At 33.3% G+C, this 17,843-nt stretch overlaps 2 pseudogenes; one reads left to right on the plus strand and one right to left on the minus strand.

The window, feature by feature from the left end:
• Window positions 1–9,424: 9,424 nt before the first annotated feature.
• Window positions 9,425–10,423, minus strand: LOC111307361 (aminoaldehyde dehydrogenase 1, peroxisomal pseudogene; annotated as a pseudogene).
• A 799-nt stretch (window positions 10,424–11,222) lies between these two features.
• On the plus strand, window positions 11,223–16,392 carry LOC111307112 (photosynthetic NDH subunit of subcomplex B 5, chloroplastic-like; annotated as a pseudogene).
• Window positions 16,393–17,843: the final 1,451 nt, after the last annotated feature.

The raw sequence follows: 17,843 nt of genomic DNA on the forward strand, positions 1-17,843 counted from the left end.
TAGATGCAGGTGTGATGATGTGAGACACGAAGACATCATGATTGGAACTTGGAAGGAGTTTCAAAAAAATTTTAGAGAGTAATTTTACTCAAAGTACACTAATGATAAGGAACGAGTGAAGTTACACCAACTTACTCAGTAAGAGACATAAAAGAGTATGTCCAAAAGTTTTCTAAATTAATGCTTCAGATTTTAGATCTGAATGAGACCAAGGGTCTATTTGCCTTCATAGATAAGCTCAAGTCATGGGTGAAGCACGAGCTACAAAGGAGAAAAGTTCATGAGTTGGCCAAAACCATGACCACCGTTGAGTCCTTGGTAGTGCTCAAGTCACAAAATAAGTCAGAGTCTATCAAGCCTAAGAGAAAGGACAGGGACAAGAGAGACCTAAAAAAATAGTTTAATGGAAAAAATCATGATCAACAATCTAAGGATAAAGATCGAGATCGTTTAAACAAGGGTATCCAAGGTAAACCATCAGTAAGAAAATGGAAGGCTAAGGATAACCGAGAGTCGGTCTCATGCTACCTATGTGGAGGAGGCCACATAGCGTAAAATTACCCATAAAAGAGCAAGCTGGCTGTCATAGACAAAGAGTCAAATGAGAAACCAGAGGTTGGAATAGCAAAGCTTGAGTTGTTAATGCTCAATGTTGTCTAGAGTAAAATGAGCCACAAGCCAAAGGGCTTGAAGTTTACGGATCTGTTGGTTACGGGTAAGAAAGTGAGCACATTAGTGGACATAAAATGCCTTACATTTATTTTATTTTAGGTGATGAAGCCTATAAGCTTAGATTGAAAGTGCAAAAAAAGATTGGTACGATCAAAACGGTGAACTCCAAAGAGATTTCAACCATTAGAGTAGCACGATAGTGGACATACAACTTGGAGCTTTGAGGCTTAGAAAACCATTGAGGTAATACCCTTAGATGATTATGAGTTTGTGATTGAGTTAAATTTTTTTGTTTGGATTAACACCCTTTTTATGCATTTTACCAACTGTATATACATTCTGGATGCATGGTGTCAATGCCTTGTACCACTGAGGCATGGGTCTAAGATTGGGTCTAAGGTGCTATCGACCATTCAGTTTGCCAAGGTGATGAACAAGAATGAAGATACGTTATTGGTTACCCTAAAATATAAAGAACCAAAAAAGAAAGAGATCGATACCCTCTTGAAGGTGTTAGAGGTGCTAAAGACTTTTAGAGATATGATACCTGCATAGTTGACTAGCAAACTGTCACCTAAGAGAGAGGTGGACCACAATATCGAATTGGCACCCGAAGCCAAACCATCAACCAAGGCTCCTTATCGAATGTCACCTATAGAGTGGGAAAAGTTAGGGAAATAGTTCAAAAATTGATCGATGCTGGCCACATCAAGCCATATAAGGTGCATACGGTTGTATTAGATTTTATGATAGAGGGAATGTTGATGCAAGAAAACCATTCGATTGTATTCGAGAGTAAAAAGCTCAACGAGATCGAGTGCAGGTACATAGTCTAAGAGAAAAAGATGACAACAGTAGTACACTACTTGCTCACTTAGTGACATTACTTGTTGGGGTTAAGGTTCATGGTTAGAATGGACAATGTTTAGCTACTTCCAGACGCAGAAGAAGCTATCTTTCAAACAGGTCCATTGGCAAGATTTTTTTTATGAATTTGATTATAGGTTAGAGTATAAACTTAGGTGGGTAAACATAGTGGTTGATGCCCTGAGCAAAACAAGTGAACCTTGCTACCATTAGCCAACCAAAGGGGTCTTTGCTATCATGCATTAGAGAAGAGCTTGCACATGATCTTACAGCCAAGGCTCTTATCGAATACACCTAGTAAGGTAAGACTAGGTGATTTTGGTTGCAAGATAACGTGTTGTACACCAAGGGCAATAGGCTATTTATCCTGCAGCATGAGAAGCTCCACAAAAAAGTTTTACAAAAATACCATGATTCAAGGTAAGCTGCTTACCCAAGAATGAGCTGTATTTTAACCTTGCTAAAGGACCAATATTACTAGCTGCATATAAAAGATGATTTGGAAGCTTATGTGAAAACTTGTCTTATATGCCAACAAGACAAGTTGAAGCTCAAAAAACTAGATGATTTTCTTGAAGCCATTATCGATACCAGAACAACCATGTGAGAGTGTCACTCTAGACCTCATAGTCAATCTACCAAAAGTAAAAGGGTTTAGAAACATCATGATAATGGTAGACAGGTTTTCTAAGTATGGAATTTTCATTTTAGCAACCAAAGAGTGCCGTGCAAAGGAGGCAGCTCATTTGTTCCTAAAAAATATGGTGAAGTATTGGGGAGTATTGATAACCATTTTTAATGATCGGGATGGATGTTTTATAGGGTAATTCTAGACTGAGTTGTTCAAGTTATTGGGGTTGGACTTTAACTTTTCTACCAGCATGCATCCACAGACTGACAAGCAGACTGAGCAAGTGAATAAACTATTGGAGGTCTACCTCAGGCACTATGTGAATGCCATGCAAAAAGGAGTGGCCAAAGCTGTTAGATGTCGCCTAGTTTTCATACACCTTACAAAAGAGTGAATCAACAAACCAAAGTCTATTTGAGATTGTGATAGCTCAGCAATCACTAACATCAGGTTTGAATATTGTAGGTTATACAGGGCCCAATCTAGCAGTGTACAAGTTTGTCAAAGCTTGGTAGGAACAAGCTTACTTGGTTAGAGTTTGTCTACATAAAGTTGTAAAAAGATCGAAGAAGTGGACAGACCAGAATAAGAAAGACATGTAGTTCTAAGTAAGGGACTTGGTTTTGATGAAGCTGTACCCCATTGTGCACCACAAAGGTTGCATAAAGGTTTAGTCCAAGGTACAAAAGACTTTTCAGAGTTTTTAAAAGGGTAGGCAAGGCTGTCTACAAGCTAGATGTGCCATCCACGTTGAGAGTACACCCAATATTCCATGTTAGCATGCTCAAGCCATTCCATAAGGATTAGGGAGATCCAGGACAGACAGAGTTGAAATATGCACCATTGAAAGCCAAAGCCTTATATGAGAAAGAGGTCTACAGTATTCTAGCTAATCGAAAGGTGAGACAAAAAAACTACCAGCAAGACAAGAGTACTTAATGCACTGGAAGGAACTTTCAGACAGTACGACTAACTGGGAGCTAGCAGAGGACTTATGATAGCTCTAGGATCAGATCAGGCAGTTTCATGTAAAAGATGTGATGAGGACATTGCGTAATCAAGTGAGAGAAAATGTCACATCCTGGGCGAGCGCACCAGGCACACAAGCCCGAACAGAAGGGGCTAAGGCTTGAGCATAAATGACAATTATGGGGGTTGGTGCAATAAGAATGGGATAAGTGTTTAGACTGCCCGCACTGCATGCAGGCCTACTCGCATAACTAAGACCATGCCCGTACCAAACCTAGGTAGACCCAAAGGAGCTTGGTCGATCCAAAATCTTCCAGAGGCATCAAAATTGGTAGCATTCAGTAGGAGCATCTGATTAACCCTGAAAATCATGAGGAGCTTTATGTAATCTGTGTAACAATGTGTAATCTCTAATTTTTATGAATCTTGTAAATCTCTTTATTTTAGGAGATAACCATAAATAGAGTTGGAGGTATCAACTATAAATAAAGGGTCACCCCACCATCAGTTGTACATTGTCATCAGACATTGTTTTTCAGTAATACACTACATATTTCAACATTTATTATGCTCTCCAACTTACATGTTCTACCTTTTTAGTTGTTTGTTTACCCGTATGCTTGATTTTTAGGCTAACTTAGACCTAAAAAACATGTCTCTGGTCAAGGTCGCACAAATTCTGAGTTAGAGGTTGGAACCTGTGACACATGCACCACTATTCATTGTCTTAGTAAATTCAGTGCCTAAAATCAGCTCTAAGAAGCTTGAAGCTGAAACTAGAGTTAAGGTTTTGAACCCAAGATCTGTTTATTTCAAGCTGGTTGAAAACCATGGTGGTAAACACAGCAGCTTAACAAGAATGAATGCTGCAGGGTTGTCGAGATTGAACCTGATCTTAATGAAGACCTTGTTGATTGATGGGCCACCAATAGTATCAACTCTGTAAGTTCATTTCATTTCTACTTCTAATTTCTAAAGTGGGACTCTAGATGGTGTGATGGAACCTGAGAATTTTGAGAATTTTAATACATTGTCTTTGTCATAACGTCTAAATCTGAGGATCTATCGCTAGACATTGACTTGAAGGAGTCGTCACAAATCTTTTTTATCTAGGTGCAATTGGTCACCTAAAGAATCTATCCTTTCAGGGAACACCTAAGTTTAAGGGTCCCTAAAAGAATAGGTTCAGGTCTACTAATCAGAGCAGGGTTCGAAAGTTCGATTACGCACGAGAAAGGTTATAGCACCCTCACAATGCCCATCAAAAGATGGTACCAGCTTAATTTTGTGTTATCCAATAAGCCTTAAAAATTTACCAAGTGATTAACTATTGAAAATTATTCTCAATTAACTCTAATACTTTTAGCAAAAAATTGAGAAAATCCCCTCACCTCAAAAGTATGCAAGAAAACTATTGTTTCTCTTACAGAGGCTCCATCGTCGAATTATTTAACATTAAAGAAAATTCAAAGAAAATTAAAAAAAAAAAAAAGAAAAATGATTGCTTTTGTACAAGGAAAAATTGATACTTTCAACTTTTTCTCAAAATATTTTTTTTTCAAATTTTAATTTCGAGAAAAATTGATACTTTCAACTTTTCCTCAAAAATATTTTTTGAAAACTTTTAATTTCGAGAAAAATTGCTATTTTCAACTTTTCCTCAAAACCTTTTTTTTTTGAAAATTTATTTTTAAGAAAAATTGATACTTTCAACTTTTTCTTAAAACCCCTTTTTTGAAAATTTATTCTTAAGGAAAATTGATACTTTCAACTTTTTCTCAAAAATAATTTTATTTAAAAAAAATAATAAAATAATAAAATAAAATAAATAAATAATAAAAATAAAAATAAAAATATTAAACAATTTTGATATAATAATAATAATAAATAAATAAACAAAAAAAAAAACCTAAGAACGGCTCGACTTGCAGTTCGGTTCAGCTTGACTTAAGGAAAAAAAATAGCTCGAAAAAATGACTCAAGGGTGTCGGCTCAGCTCGGCTAACGGCTCAGAGAAGCAGGTTGAACGCGAGTCGATGCTCGGGTCGGATCGCCCAATTTCAAAATACGCGGATCCTATTGGCACAGTAACGCCAAAACGACGTCTTTTTTCGCGTGTATAAAAGGTCAATTCCTTCATTTTTTCAGTAAATCGAGCCTTTCCTCTATCTGTCTTCTTTCATCTTCTCTCCTTTCTCTTTAAAATACCCGAAGAACTCTGATTGAATATTCACCAAATTTTAGAAATTTCGCTAGAATTTGGGTTTTTCGTCGGAAGTTCACCAGAAAACTGATCGGTTTCTGGAAAGGTAGCTGAAAACTAAGAAGTTGCCCAAAAACTTCAAACTTGGCCGAAATAGTCGTCGAAAAATTTAACCTTCATCGAAAAATTCAACCGGAATTTGAAAATTTTTCAAAAATTTCCAGAAAAAAAATTCACCAAAAAAAATTCTAAAAAATTTCCACCGATCCCTAAAACTGTTCTAACGTACCCAAACCCCTTTTTTAGCTTTTGTTTCTTCTCTGTCTGCCTTTTTTTCTCTGTGTAACTCTTTTTCTATGTTTCAGTCATTTGATCCGTGGATTTATTTATATGGATTGATCAGAAGGGGTTCTAATCAATCCCTATTCCCTTTTGGATTGGGATTCAGCCTTTGAATCCAATTTGGATTCTGATTGAATCTCGCACTCAAATTTCTATCCTAATCCAGCTCCAATCGGGTAAAGGAAAGAAGAAACAAAGAAAAAAAAGATAAAATAAAAAAAATAAAAATAAAAAAGGATAATAATAAGGATAATATATTAATTAATAGATAAATAATAATATAATAAAATAAATACATATTAATAAATAGTAATAATAAATAAGTAAATAATAAATACATAAAAGATAAAAATATATAATATAGAATAAAAATAAAATATAAAATACAAAAATAATAAAAAACAAAATGGACAAACCCATTTGGACTAGGCCTAATTGATCCAGGCCTTGACCAAATTGGGTGTCTACAGCTGCCCCTCTTTGTACATTTTCTGTGAAACAAAAATTACGCAAAGACGTAGACACCCATTCAAAACTCAACTCGACCTTTTTTTTTATTTTTTTTGTGTTTAAGATTTGATCAAGGCTCCTCTAAGTAGAGGTTCAACGACTTTGAAAAACATAAACAATGCTCCCCTAATCAGAGGCTCAACGACTTTGAAAATGAATAAAGCTCCTCTAATTAGAGGCTCAACGACTTTGAAAAATAAATAAAGCTCCTCTAAACAGAGGCTCAATGACTTTTGAAAATAAACAAAGCTCTTCTAAACAGAGGTAATTTTTTTTGTTTTTTTATTTTTTTTTATCAAAGCTCCTCTAAGCAGAGGCTCAATGATTTTGAAAAAATAAATGGCTCATCTAATCAGAGACTCAACAACTTTTGAAAAGTAAATGACTCATCTAATCAGAGGCACAACGACTTTGAAAAAAATAAAATGCTCCTCTAATCAGAGGCACCTCAACTTTTGAAAGTAAATTGCTCTTCTAAATAGAGGCAACCACGACTTTGGAATATAAATTGTTCCTCTAAACAGAGACACCTTAACTTTTGAAAGTAATTGCTCCTCTAAACAGAGGCAATGAAACTTTGGAAAGTAAATTGCTCCTCTAAACAGAGGCAACGAAACTTTGGAATATAAATGGCTCCTTGACAATCATGTCCAAAGGAGTTATAGATCGTGATTGAAGGAATTTTGTAATGGGAACTCAAAGATTCACAATTTGAGTTCAACATTCATAGGTTCAGATTCGCAAGAACCTTCCAACTTCATAAAAATTTACTAAATTTTGATTCTCAAAATTTTAGTTTCATTCAAATTTGCAAGATCTCAAGATTTGCATTTGCAACTTGCAAGACTCGCATCAAAGATCCTCATTTGAATTTTGAAGGCTCACATCCAAAAGTTCAAGGCTTTTCAAAGGTTCGCATTTGGCAAGCTTAGGATTCACATCCAAAAATTTAAAACTTTTCATTTTAGTTTGAAGATTCACATTCGACGAACTTTAGGGTTTCACTCCTCTAAGATTCTCATTTTGAAACTCAAAGATTCTCATTTTATTTCTCAAAAATTCTCATCAAAATATTCATAATTTTTTTCAAGTGACTCAAAATTTTGTATGAATGAATGTTATGACCAAAGATGCAAATACCTTCTTAATGATGTAAATGTGGTGACCTATATTCTCATAGTGCCATGCATGTCCAAACAAAGTTTAATTCATCAAATTATGTGCATGTACTATTCAAGCGACGATGCCACCATGATACATGTAATGCGAATGTTAATAATGTTATGAAATCCTAAATAATTACGATAATATGGCTCTCAAAACTCTACCATTTCATAAGTCTTCCTTGTTCAGTTTCTCAATACTTTGGAATAAGTTTCATCAATCGATCATCACTTGACCACCATTCATAGACTTCTCAACACTAAAAAATTTCAGAACAAGTTTCATCCACTATCACTGAGTCATTACTCATAAGTGTCTCAGCATTAACCATTCCAAAATAAACTTTATCCACTGATTGTTTTCATCATTCAATCATAACTTGCGAGTCATATCGACCAATTCATTCTTGTACTCATCACTTGGTTATACCACTTTTCAAGATTTACCCCATCTTCATTTTATTGTCCAATCCATCATCATATTCTTCATTTGGCCACATCATATATCCTTTCAAATCATTTCTTTTAGGTTTCTACCATTTCTTCATTTTATTACCATCATCATCTTAGATTTCTCTTTAAAGGAATGCAAGATTTTTTTATGCACATTATCATTCACTCATCATCATTTCGATTCTTGACAATTATAATGCACTCATATATTTTCTTGATTTATTCTAGGGATGTAACAATAACAGAACACAAGATGAATTATGGTAAAGATAATCAATGAAGATCTATTTTGGTATAAAATAAATGAGAAAGGAAATAAATTGGATATATGTCATTGGGATGAATGGTATATCCAAATGATGAATATTCAGACAATTCTCGACATTAATCTAAGATTCTTTTTCAAAAACTTATTTCATTTACTGTTGAAGTCATTTTGAGCTTGATGAACTTTGCCCCAGTCTTTGAGAGATCTTCAGATGTCTTTGATCTTTCATCTATGTGAACCATTTGACCTAGATCTTTTCTACCCAAATCACATTTTCAGGTTTTCAATTTGAATCTTTTTTTTATTTTCTCATTTTTTTTTTCTTTTTCCATCATCTTTTTTTTTTTTTCTCATTTTTCATCCATTGTTGATATCTTTCCACACATCAAACTTTAGAACAATGTAGCATGATTCTATTGTTTCATCATGAGCATGCCTTCGCTCAACATATGATCATTCAAGTTAAACATTCATACTTGATCCAAATGGATTTTTTAATGTTGTAATGTAGGTCAAGGTGAAGGGTCATAAAAGAAATGGATATAATAAGCTCAAAATATGTATTAAAAAGGTTCAAGACCAAATGATCATTTGATACAACTTGGCATTTTGCCCCCACATCATTTCACTATTTTTTTCTTTTCTCACACAAAAGATTCTCATTATTTACCCCAAATCATGTGCGGCATTTATTTTATCTTTTATTTTTCTTTCTCTTTCCATCTTTGAGACCTTTTATGATTTTTTTTTCAAAAATTACCCCCCAGTGTAGAGGGTGATCCTTGGTTGAGGTTCCTCAAAAAAAATTATAATAGGCTCAAAGGGGTAGCAATAGATAGTTTTTCAATTGGTAAAAAAAATGGCCATTTTTCATCTCAATTATGAATACTTTTTTTGAATATCATCTATTGAACAAAGCTCATGAACATGTACAAAAGATTGCACATCTTCAAGACATATCTATTTCACCTCTGGTAACAGCTTACTTTTTTGCTCAAATCATCTCCTCATATTAATGTGGATGAGATCTCAAAATTAAATCCCAGAAGTATTGTTATCATTGTTTAAATATTCATCATCTGAAATTTGAGAATGAGAATGTAAAGTTATGAAAGGTAATAGGGCATGGAATAACGATCGAGTGAAAGAGAAAATGTAATAAAATGTATTAACTTGTCCTTATTAAGATGATAACAAGTGAAATCATATTGCAAAAAAGAAATCCTAACATTACTTTAAAAGAACTCTTAGATTGACAAGTAGCATTCAACCAGTTTTAACATCCTCTTTAAAATTATGCCCCTATGCAATCAGGTGAAGGATTTTTATCTCGTCCTATTGATTCATTACGACTCTTTATATTCTTGATCCTTAAATAAAATGATTGGGCTTTTCTTGTCGAGTTTTAAAGATACAGGCTTGACCATTTGAGCGACTGCTTCCATTATCATGCTCCATGTTATAGTGCTTTTAGTAAAGGCAATCTTGTCAACATTGGGATGAGATGCCAAAAGAATCACAATTTTTGAGCCCGATCCAGTCAGAATGTTCAAGACATCTGAAGGAAAACCAACCTTCCTACACACGTCAGCTAGCTTCAAACAGATGATAGATACCAACTCGAAAGGCTTCAGTATTACAGCACAATCTGTAGCTAAAGCAAGAGCTACTTTTCAAGCGACCATCAACAGTGAATAATTCCATAGAGTAATCAATCCAACAACCCCAAGTGGTTCTTTAAGCACATAACTCTTAAATGTCTCAATAGGAAGAGAGATAACAACATTTTACTTCGTATTTAAACCTTCAGCAAGGTACGTATAGTACTCAAAACATCCAGCAACATCATCAATGTCCCAAATTGCTTCATCAAGTGATTTTCCGTAATCAATTGCTCAAGCTTTGTTAATTCAGATTTTTTCCCTATTATTTTGGAAATGATGGCCCGTAAATACTTGGCACGAACAGAGCCAGAAGCTGAAGCCTAATCTTTGCTTTTGTTTTTAGAAAGAGCTCACTGAACAGCAACCACCGTAAGCTCCATATCTTCAACTGTAGCTGTTGGAATATGATCGATATTCTGTTTAATTACAAGATAGATAATTAAAATTCACTTCTTGAGAACAAGCTCTCTCCACTCGCTGTCAATGAGTAACATTCGACTAAAAATTTAGATCCATATTAAATTAGTTTGTCTTTTTTTTGTTTCACTCACATCCTCAAACCAGTGTCTAAAAAGTTTTTTTTTCTATAATTTTTCCCTAATCTCTGTACTCATGTTCCCTTGTTGCTTTTTTTTTTATCAAAACTTACCATTTCATCCTTGATTAACTGTTGCACCTCATGCTTTAGAGTAGTGTAATTTTTAATGCAATGGCCAGTAATTCTATAGTGTTAGTCACAGTGAGCTGTAGGATCATACCACTTAGGATAAGGTGATTTGGGCAGCTCCACATGGCTGGGGGTAATCAAATGGCTATTATAGAGTTCTCGATATAACTCCATATAAGTCATAGAGATTGGATCAAATACAGGTTTCTCTCGAGTAATCCGTTGCTCTCGTAAACCACTTGCTGGGTTAGTAAAGCGAATTTGGTCTCTTATAGGAGCTTGAATGTTAAGGCTATATGTAAGATCTTGAGGGTTAAAAATTGATCGGTATGTGGATGAATAAGGTGGTTGTGGAACTAGTTGGTATGGGTAGGATGAGGCATTATTCACAGCAAGATAGTATGGAGAGTAACCTTGAGGTGGATAGGGTTGGTAACCCCTAAATTGTTGTCTATCAAAGCTCACAGCTTGAGCTTCAGTTTCTTTATTTTTTGATGCCTTCTTGGTTTCTCTTCCTTTCAACTTACCATTTTTATGGTACTTTCAATAATTTTTCTAGAGATCACCATGTCGATAAAATTCTTTATTGCATTTCTTATCATCTTTTCATAATAGAGAGACTTCAAAGTGCTGACAAACAATAATGTAATTTTTTTCTCAGTTAGAAGAGGCTGTACTTGAAAAGCAATATCCCTCTACCTCTGGGCATACTCTTTAAAAGTCTCATTGGCTTTTTTCTTCAAGTTTTGTAAAGACAAATGATCAGGGGCCAAATCTATGATATGTCGATATTGACTGATAAAATCATAGGCCATGTCACTTCAGGAACGGATGCGAGTTCTGTCTAACTGGATATACCACCTAATAGCAGAACCGGTAAGACTATCTTGGAAAATATGCATTAGTAGCTTTTCATCATGAGCATGGGCTGCCATCTTTCGATAATACATAGTAATATGAGTTTTTGGACACTTTGTGCCATCATATTTTTCAAATTCTAGTACTTTAAACTTAGGAAGAATGATCACATCAGGGATTAAGCAAAGCCCAGTAACATCAACTGAACCATAGAAACTAATTCTTTCCACAGCCCGTAACCTTTGTTCTAGCATACTAATTTTAGAGTTTTCCTGAGCTTCCACTTTTATCTTTCCCTTGTCTTTTCCTTTCAGTTCATTCAGATCAAGGATTTGAATTGGTTCAATTACCTTTTCAATAAAGAAAGGATTTACATAGCTATGATAATGCCCTGAGTTGAAGGTTGATGGCATCTCAGGATATGTAGGATATGTAGGTTATGCAAAGTGTGATGGTGGAACCTCTTATGTAGACAGGGGTTGAGGTGGACCAAAACCTGAATGGTACAAAGGGTCAGCCACTTTTTGTAATAGGAGAACTTGTTGGCTTGTATTCTCTTCAACTCTTTTACCCTTATTTAATTTGTCGAGAGCATCCAAAATTTTACTTAACTCATTCTCAATCTTTTCTTGAGCTTTTTCCAGTTTTTCAAATCGGTGAGAATTTTTTTGCTCTATTTATCTGGTTCTGAATCTTGTGTTGTATCGATGGATAGGGTTCTCACTAGATGGAGCTATCTTTGAACCTTTAGTATCACAATTATGATTAGAAATGCTATGCTATGCTGTATGATACATTGATGCATGAATGAAATGTATATTTTCATGGATGAAATCTAATATGAAATGGATGCAAATGATGATGTTAAAAAATGATCATAAAAATAATACAGATGTACAAAATCAGACAAGCAACATAGTTAGTTTCACAGATGAACTGAAAGTGATGCCGATGCATAATGTTACATATGATAATGAAGATGCACAAAGTCAGACAATCAAAATGATTAGATAAACACCTTTTTTGTGTCCTAGTTTCAGGGTATACCTATCATTGGGTAGAAAAGGCTCTATCTTAGGTTTAGGCACTTCTAAGGTTCACTATATGTGGTTCAAGGTTAAAGTCTAAAGGTTTTTAAATTGCTTCTTACATCATTATTCGTCACAGACTAGTAAGGCACTCTAATCCTCACCTATTACAGGCTACAAGCAAAAAAGGTTCAATTTGAGTGGGAGTATTTCGCTAACCACTACGAAGGCATTAAACCTCATGAAAGCAATATGTACTTTACTCATTCCTAGAGGGACGAAGCTCGGGTATAGAGCTCGGGTATAGAGCTCATGTTATGCATATGCATATGAATGACATAATTAATAAAGTAAATAAACATGAATGAACAAAAAATCTATATAAAAGGTTCAATTTTATTAGGCTTTTGGATAACACAAATTTATTTGCTGGCTTGACTCTCAGAGTCCCCAACGAAGTCGTCAAGCTGTCATAACGTCTAGATCTAGGGATCTATCACTAGACATTGACTTGAAGAAGTCGCTATCAATCTTTTTTATCTCGGTGCGATTGGTCACCTAAAGAATTTATCCCTTCAGGGAACATCTAAGTTTAAGGGTCCCTAAAAGAATAGGTTCAGGTCTACTAACCAGAGCAGGGTTTGGGAGTTCGGTTACGCGTGAGGAAGGTTATAGCACCCTCACAACGCCCATCAAAAGATGGTATCAACTTAATTTTGTGTTATCCAATAAGCCTTAAAAATTTATCAAGTGATTAACTATTGAAAATTATTCTCAATTAACTCTAATACTTTTAGCAAAAAATTGAGAAAATCCATTCACTTCAAGAGTATGCAAGAAAACTATTGTTTTTCTTGCAGATGCTCCATCGTCGGATTATTTAACATTAAAGAAAATTCAAAGGAAATAAAAAAAAAAAAATGATTGCTTTTGTACAAGGAAAAATTTTTCCTCAAAAATATTTTTTGGAAACTTTTAATTTCGAAAAAATTGATACTTTCAACTTTTTCCTAAAAATATTTTTTTGAAAACTTTTAATTTCGAGGAAAGTTAATACTTTCAACTTTTTCTTAAAATCCCATTTTCGAAAATTTATTCTTAAAGAAAATTGATACTTTCAACTTTTTCTCAAAAATAATTTTATTTAAAAAAAATAAAATAATAAAACAAAATAAATAAAATAAAAATGAAAATAAATAAAAAAATAAAAAAATTAAACAATTATGATATAATAATAATAAATAAATAAACGAAAAAAAAATTTGAGAACGGCTCGGCTCGACTTAAGGAAGAAAAACGGCTCGGAGAAGCGGCTCAAGGGTGTCGACTCGGCTCAGCTCGACTAACGGCTAGGAGAAACGGGTTGAACGCGGGTCGACGCTCGGGTCGGATCGTCCGATTTCAAAACGTGTGGATCCTATTGACACAGTAATGCCAAAACGACGTCATTTTTCGCATGTATAAAAGGTCAATTCCTTCATTTTTTTAGTAAACCGAGCCTTTCCTCTCTCTGTCTTCCTTCTTCTTCTTTCCCTTCTCTCTAACATACCTGAAAAACTCTGGTTGAATATTTATCGGATTCTGAAAATTTCGTCGGAATCTAGGTTTTTCACCGAAAATTCATCGAAAAATTGATCGATTTCTGAAAAAAGTAGCCGAAAACTGGGAAGTTGGTCGAAAACTTCAAACTTGGCCGGATAGTCGCCAAAAAATTCAATCTTAATCGAAAAATTCAACCGGAGTCTGAAAATTTTTCAGAAATTTCCAAAAAAAAAATTTGCCAAAAAAAATTCTAAAAAATTCTCACTGATTCCTAGAACTGTTCTAACACACCCAAACCCTTTTTTTAGCTTCTGTTTCTTCTTTGTCTGCCTTTTTTTCTCTGTGCAACTCTTTTTCTGTATTCCAATCCTTTGATCCGTGGATATATTTATAGGGATTGATCAGAAGGGTTTCTGATCAATCCCTATTCCCTTTTGGATTGGGATTCAATCTTTGAATCCAATCTGGATTCTGATTGAATCCCGTACTCAAATTTCTATCCTAATCTAGCTCCAATCGGGAAAAGGAAAGAAGAAAAGAAGAAGAAAAAAATAAAATAAAAAAAAAAAAAAGATAATAATAAGGATAATATATTAATTAATAGATGAATAATAACAAAATAAAATAAATACATATTAATAAATAGTAATAATAAATACATAAAAGATAAAAATATATATAATATAGAATAAAAATAAAATATAAAATACAAAAATAATAAAAAAATAAAGTGGACCAACCCATTTGAACTAGGCCTAATTGATCTGGCCCTAGACCAAATTGGGTATCTACAGTCTTTATTCATTAGATTTGAACTAGGACTTGGCAAGTGTACTTTTTGTGAACATCACACTAACTTATAATATATTATTCATTTTTATTAAAGTGATATTATTAAATATCTAATAAATATATAATTTTATATTCAAGTTAGCTTTTCACTTACAGTAAATTAGTTTTAAGATAAAAATTTAGGTCATGTTTTATGCATAAGATTATTAATAGAATAAGATGATAATTATCTTATATTATGTTTCATTTATATCTAAAGAAAAAGATAGAGATTGCGAGAAGCATTAATATCCTTTTGGCATAAGATTACTCAATCCTCTCCAAGTGGAGATGATTATTTTTAATCTGTGAGATTAAACTTACATGTCCAATTATACCTTTAAAAATTATATCAATAATTTAAATTATATAAATTTTGAAAAAAAGATAATTTTTACAAATAAATAAATTATTTTATCTTAATTCTTACATATATCAAACATAACATAAGATGACATTATTTAATCTAATCTTATTCATAATATCATCTTATCATATCCTATTATAATCTTGTATACCAAATATGATCTTTAATATAGTATCAAAGTCAAGATTTCCTTGTTGTTGCTATTTCTAAATTCGTCAATAGGCTTCTTCTATCCCTCTTACACATGATGAGGGCCATTAAGTGGTGTCATCTCACATCTAATAAAATATTTAATTTTTTGTAATCTTATATTCAAGTTAAACTTCTCCACTTACAGCTAAATTGGATGCTTAACAATTTTGATTCAAATATTTCAAAATTTTATCTAAGAAAAAGGATCTTAAAAGTGTAGATTTATGTCTTTATATATATACTGTAATAGATTCTCAAAAATTCCCCATACAGGATTAGATGCTACACTTTTAGCATACATTTTTCTTATGTAAATATATTGGTTGATTCCAATGCTTCTGTTCTGTTGCTTTTGATTATATCATAATTCAGATATGAAGTTGAGTGAAATTTGATGTTGTTTTATCAACTAATGGGGGTCTAGTTTCATTGTGATCAATCAAGTTCCTACTTCTATTCGAATCCTTATTTCAGGAACATTTTGTGGAGCAATTGCAGATGACATTGAGGCTATAGAACCTCCTACAGGATTCCAAGGTATCAATTACATATCTCTGATCCTTGATAACTAATTTGGAAACATAGATTCTTCATGCCATTAAAAAAATGACTAAATTACTGGAATTGAAGATCTATCTTATTATGCAGGGTTTATTTCATAGCTCTTCCTGCCTGCAATTGCTGCTGGAATGTTTTTCCATGTTCCAGTAATTGATTTCAAAATATTCATTTAGCTATTCTTTGAAAAACAAAAATCAGGCAACAGAGTTAGATTGACAGTTTCTGTTTCATGAATTTTATGTTAGGGGGAGTACTTGTTCATTGGAGCTGCTGTGTTTACAGCTATATTTTGTATAATTGAGATGGATAAACCGGATAAGCCCCATCACTTTGAGCCTCAGATATATAACATGGAAAGGGGAGCTCGTGATAAGTTAATCAATGACTACAATACCATGAGCATATGGGATTTTAATGAGAAATGTGGAGATCTCTGGGATTTCACTATCAAGAAGGATGATATAACAAAGAGATAACTTCTCCTGAGCGAAGAAAATTGTAATTATTAGCTATAGCTATGTGAACATGTAAGGTAGAGTTTTTTCCTTTTTGTCTTCATCTTTCCTTTTGTTCTTCATTAGTGCAATTTCCCTGTTTTGTAATGGTTACCCCAACTCCAAACTACAAGGTTCAAATATAGATGAAGTTTAGGAGGAGACTTGAACCTTAAAGTATATCATCTTTTAAGGATGTATGCATGAACCGAACCAATTAAGTTGAGCTGCGAATTAAAAAAAAAGATGAAATTTTGTTTATCGGATTAATTTTTTGTAATTATCCGATATCATTTATAATTATTATATTATAATTAATCAATTATAATTGAAAATTACATAATATCTATCATAATATTATGTAGGAGAAAAAGATCGGCTCCATTACTTAAAATCATTGAAAGTTTTTACTATTTAATCTAAGAATGATAAATGCATTTCAAACTAAATCTATAATTGAAATTTAATAATTTTAAATTAAATATAAAATAATTAAAAAATTAATTAAAAGTTAAAATTGATTTAAATAAATATTTATCATAGATTTAATAAAAAATTTATTTATCATTTTTAAATAAAATAATTAAAATTTTCACTAATTTTTAATTGGTAGAGATGATTCATACATAATTATTTTATGTGATTGAGCAATAGCAACGTTATAGTAAAAGAATCGTAAAGAAAATTCTCCCTTATCTTTGACTTGATGACTTTTTTATGAGCCACTGCATAGAAAATTCATTCGAACATTCAAACTACTATTCTCGAGTGTCCATGATGTCACCCAACCTTTCTTTGTAAAACACTGATATAATGTACAGACTACTAAAAGCAAGAATCTGTCAGTGCCCTATAAGCCAACTCAACCATGATACGAAGCTTCCCTTGCAACACAAATATGGCTTTTGAACTTTCAAAATGTCATTTTTGTTTTTAAATTTTCCAAAGATTTAACACATTTGAAAGTTCATTAGTCATTACCAAAACCCACCATGACTTAAAAATTAACCATGAACAGTATTGGCAGGGTCATCGGTATTAGTTTATGATTTGAGGTAATTAATTGAGATTTTTGTTTGATGACCTTCCCCCTACGCCAAGTATCTTATTGGCTTGTGCATTTCAGCATTCAGGCTTCAGCTCCGAAAATGTCATGCTCACCAATTGCAGTTGAGAGACTAATTACAACCAAAGACTTGACTTGGAGATGCCCGGAATTTCGAAGTCCTTTGCTCTCAGATTTTGGCATTTCCTTCAATCCAATCATGGCAGTAGAGTTATCAAATTCAAACCTTATCTTTTTGTACTATAATATTCAAGACTTTGTCCTAAATGATCAAACAGGGTGGTCTGGTAAAATTTAAATAATGACCCACCAGTCATTTTGAAGAAACAGAGAAATTGAAATAAATATCTATAGTACTGACATCAGATTGCTGAATCAACTTTTCAATTCTTCCAGGTGGAGTTTTATACTTTTTCATACACCATGTGGTAGGACCCAAACCCTTTGGAAAAGCAGTATTGTTATTTCCAAGGGGCTCGATTGTCAACAAAGCCA

This window comes from Durio zibethinus, chromosome 22, assembly GCF_047325235.1.
Source record: "Durio zibethinus cultivar Kanyao isolate XHJ-2024 chromosome 22, ASM4732523v1, whole genome shotgun sequence".
Lineage (NCBI taxonomy): Eukaryota > Viridiplantae > Streptophyta > Magnoliopsida > Malvales > Malvaceae > Durio > Durio zibethinus.